Source organism: Durio zibethinus, unplaced genomic scaffold (genome assembly GCF_047325235.1).
Source record: "Durio zibethinus cultivar Kanyao isolate XHJ-2024 unplaced genomic scaffold, ASM4732523v1 HiC_scaffold_3, whole genome shotgun sequence".
Lineage (NCBI taxonomy): Eukaryota > Viridiplantae > Streptophyta > Magnoliopsida > Malvales > Malvaceae > Durio > Durio zibethinus.
In genome coordinates, this window is record NW_028323044.1 from 10,369,351 (window position 1) to 10,374,350 (window position 5,000).

Here is a 5,000-nt window from a genome sequence, read left to right on the forward strand (position 1 = left end):
GACTGGGGCTTAGACATGGAATGAGCTCCGTATGCCTAAGTCAACCCACGGAACGAGCGTGCGGGCGCTCAGCCGGCCGGAGAGGCAGGATGCGCAAGCCGGGGATCGATCGGGTGCTAGGTGGGTTTAGGCACATCTTCAAATTTCTGCCGTGCCAATGCCATTTTTATGGCTTGTAAATTCATACAATGGTCCCCTAAGCCTTCACGTGAAGTTTCGTTGCAAGATGACTCGTTTTCTATTTTTCACGATTTTCGAAACTTTTTGCGGTTCGGGATTTTTTAGAATTTTTTCAGAAGGAGTTCTGGCCCCAAATTTTGTGGACGTGATCCTTCTATTTTTGTTGGCATGCACAAAAAAATTCAGCTAAAAACTCGAACCGGAGAAGATTTCGTGACCGTTTGAAAAAAGTGTCCCCATTTCAGACACTTTAACGGCTACTGGCAGCAAACCTGTAAAATCTCAAACGCTCTTTAAGGGGGTGTGAGTTCTCAGAGGTTTGATGAGGGATAGGGGGCCAACACAAGGGCCAAGTACCAGCACCCATCGCACGTCATGTGCGCACACCCCCCCGGCCCCCCTCCCAATCGCCGGAACCCCAATGCCGCCGGTCAGGTTCTCCGGCGGTACTCCGGCGATGCTGTCCCGAGTGAAAAAAATGCGGCACCAGCACATGCTGGAGCCAAGCATGGGCACCGTGGCTCAAAATCGAACTCCGGCCAAGGCCTCGACCATCAATGGCACATGATGACGCATGGTGATGGCACATGCATCGACCATCATCGGCATAGGCTGCCCTTCGGTACGGGCACCTGCCTCGACCGCCATCGGCACAAGCTGGGCCCTGGTGTGGGTTGTTGCCTCGATCACCAGCGGCACATGCTGAGCCTTGGTGCGGGCGGTTGCCTCGAGCACCATCGGCAGACCCTGGGCCCTGGTGCGGCCGGTTGCCCCGATAACCATCGGCACACGCTGGGCCCTGGAGCGGCCGGTTGCCTCGATCACCATCGGCAAAAGCTGGGCCCTGGTGCGGGCGCTTGCCTCGACCACCATCGGCACACGCTGGGCACTGGTGCGGGCGCTTGCCTCGACCACCATCGGCACACGCTGGGCCCTGGTGCGGGCGCCTGCCTCGATCACCATCGGCACACGCTGGGCCCTGGTGCGGGCGGTTGCCCCCAGCACCATCGGCACACGTTGGGCCCTGGTGCGGGCGCTTGCCTCGACCACCATCGGCACACGCTGGGCCCTGGTGCGACAGGTTGCCTCGACCACCATCGGCACACGCTGGGCCCTGGTGCGGGCGCTTGCCTCGACCACCATCGGCACACGCTCGGCCCTGGTGCGGTCGGTTGCCTCGACCACCATCGGCACACGCTGGGCCCTGGTGCGGGCGCTTGCCTCTACCACCATCGGCACACGCTGGGCCCTGGTGCGGGCGCTTGCCTCGACCACCATCGGCACACGCTGGGCCCTGGTGCGGCAGGTTGCCTCGAGCACCATCGGCACACGCTCGGCCCGGGTGCGGTCGGTTGCCTCGACCACCATCGGCACACGCTGGGCCCTGGTGCGGGCGCTTGCCTCGACCACCATCGGCACACGGTGGGCCCTGGTGCGGCAGGTTGCCTCGACCACCATCGGCACACGCTGGGCCCTGGTGCGGCAGGTTGCCTCGAGCACCATCGGCACACGCTGGGCCCTGGTGCGGTCGGTTGCCTCGATCACCATCGGCACACGCTGGGCCCTGGTGCGGGCGGTTGCCTCGACCACCATCGGCACACGCTGGGCCCTGGTGCGGCAGCTTGCCTCGAGCACCATCAGCACACGCTCGGCCCTGGTGCGGTCGGTTGCCTCGAGCACCATCGGCACACGCTGGGCCCTGGTGCGGCAGGTTGCCTCGACCACCATCGGCAGCCTCGACCACCATCGGCACACGCTGGGCCCTGGTGCGGTCGGTTGCCTCGAGCACCATCGGCACACGCTGGGCCCTGGTGCGGCAGGTTGCCTCGACCACCATCGGCACACGCTGGGCCCTGGTGCGGGCGCTTGCCTCGACCAACATCGGCACACGCTCCGCCCTGGTGCGGTCGGTTGCCTCGAGCACCATCGGCACACGCTGGGCCCTGGTGCGGCAGGTTGCCTCGACCACCATCGGCACACGCTGGGCCCTGGTGCGGGCGCTTGCCTCGACCACCATCGGCACACGCTGGGCCCTGGTGCGGCAGGTTGCCTCGACCACCATCGGCACACGCTGGGCCCTGGTGCGGGCGCTTGCCTCGAGCACCATCGGCACACGCTCGGCCCTGGTGCGGTCGGTTGCCTCGAGCACCATCGGCACACGCTGGGCCCTGGTGCGGCAGGTTGCCTCGACCATCATCGGCAGCCTCGACCACCATCGGCACACGCTGGGCCCTGGTGCGGGCGGTTGCCTCGACCACCATCGGCACACGCTGGGCCCTGGTGCGGTCGGTTGCCTCGAGCACCATCGGCACACGCTGGGCCCTGGTGCGGGCGGTTGCCTCGAGCACCATCGGCACACGCTGGGCCCTGGTGCGGGCGCTTGCCTCGAGCACCATCGGCACACGCTGGGCCCTGGTGCGGCAGGTTGCCTCGAGCACCATCGGCACACGCTGGGCCCTGGTGCGGGAGCTTGCCTCGAGCGCCATCGGCACACGCTGGGCCCTGGTGCGGCAGGTTGCCTCGAGCACCATCGGCACACGCTGGGCCCTGGTGCGGTCGGTTGCCTCGAGCACCATCGGCACACGCTGGGCGCTGGTGCGGGCGCTTGCCTCGACCAGCATCGGCACACGCTGGGCCCTGGTGCGGCAGGTTGCCTCGATCACCATCGGCACACGCTGGGCCCTGGTGCGACAGGTTGCCTCGAGCACCATCGGCACACTATCGGCCCTGGTGCGGGCGGTTGCCTCGACCACCGTCGGCACACGCTGGGCCCTGGTGCGGGCGCTTGCCTCGAGCACCATCGGCACACGCTGGGCCCTGGTGCGGGCGGTTGCCTCGAGCACCATCGGCACACGCTGGGCCCTGGTGGGTTTAGGCACATCTTCAAATTTCTGCCGTGCCAATGCCATTTTTATGGCTTGTAAATTCATACAATGGTCCCCTAAGCCTTCACGTGAAGTTTCGTTGGAGGATGACTCGTTTTCTATTTTTCATGATTTTCGAAACTTTTTGCGGTTCGGGATTTTTTAAAATTTTTTTATAAGGATTTTTGGCCCCAAATTTTGTAGGCATGATCCTTCTATTTTTGTTGGCATGCACAAAAAAATTCAGCTAAAAACTCGAAGTAGAGAAGATTTTGTGACCGTTTGAAAAAAGTGTCCCCATTTCAGACACTTTAACGGCTACTGGTAGCAAACCTGTAAAATCTCAAATGCTCTTTAAGGGGGTGTGAATTCTCAGAGGTTTGATGAGGGATAGGGGGCCAACACAAGGCCAAGTACCAGCACCCATCGCACATCATGTGCGCACACCCCCCCGGCCCCCCTCCCAATCGCCGGAACCCCAATGCCGCCGGTCAGGTTCTCCGGCGGTACTCCGGCGATGCTCCGGCGATGCTCCGGCGATGCTGTCCCGAGTGAAAAAAATGCGGCACCAGCACATGCTGGAGCCAAGCATGGGCACCGTGGCTCAAAATCGAACTTCGGCCAAGGCCTCGACCATCAATGGCACATGATGACGCATGGTGATGGCACATGCATCGACCATCATCGGCATAGGCTGCCCTTCGGTACGGGCACTTGCCTCGACCGCCATCGGCACAAGCTGGGCCCTGGTGTGGGTTGTTGCCTCGATCACAATCGGCACATGCTGAGCCTTGGTGCGGGCGGTTGCCTCGAGCACCATCGGCAGACCCTGGGCCCTGGTGCGGCCGGTTGCCCCGATAACCATCGACACACGCTGGGCCCTGGGGTGGGCGCTTGCCCCCAGCACCATCGGCACACGCTGGGCCCTGGTGCGGGCGCTTGCCTCGACCACCATCGGCACACGCTGGGCACTGGTGCGGGCGCTTGCCTCGACCACCATCGGCACACGCTGGGCCCTGGTGCGGGCGCTTGCCCCCAGCACCATCGGCACACGCTGGGCCCTGGTGCGGGCGGTTGCCCCCAGCACCATCGGCACACGCAGGGCCCTGGTGCGGGCGGTTGCCCCGAACACCATCGGCACAAGCCGGCCCTTGGTGCGGGCTCCTGGCTCGACCACCATCGGCACACGCCGGCCCTTGGTGCGGCCGGTTGCCTCGACCACCATCGGCACACGCTCGGCCTTGGTGAGGGCGCTTGCCTCGACCACCATCGGCACACGCTGGGCCCTGGTGCGGGCGCTTGCCTCGACCACCATCGGCACACGCTCGGCCTTGGTGCGGGCGCTTGCCTCGACCACCATCGGCACACGCTGGGCCCTGGTGCGGGCGGTTGCCTCGACCACCATCGGCACACGCTCGGCCTTGGTGAGGGCGCTTGCCTCGACCACCATCGGCACACGCTCGGCCTTGGTGCGGGCGGTTGCCTCGACCACCATCGGCACACGCTGGGCCCTGGTGCTGGCGGTTGCCTCGACCACCATCGGCACACGCTGGGCCCTGGTGCGGGCGGTTGCCTCGAACACCATCGGCACAAGCCGGCCCTTGGTGCGGGCGGTTGCCTCGAGCACCATCGGCACACGCTGGGCCCTGGTGCGGGCGGTTGCCTCGACCACCATCGGCACACGCTGGGCCCTGGTGCGGACGGTTGCCTCGAGCACCATGGGCACACGCTGGCCCTTGGTGCGGGCTCTTGCCTCGACCACCATCAGCAGAAGATGGCCCCTACGTCGAACACCATCGATACATGCCGGGCCTTGGTGTGGGCACATGCCTCGAGCTGGTGCGGGCGGTTGCCTCGACCACCATCGGCTCACGTTGGCCCTTGTTGCGGGCACATGCCTCGACCACCATCGGCACCTGCGCACCCTCGGTGTGGGATTTGCTTGTTTGGAAAAAG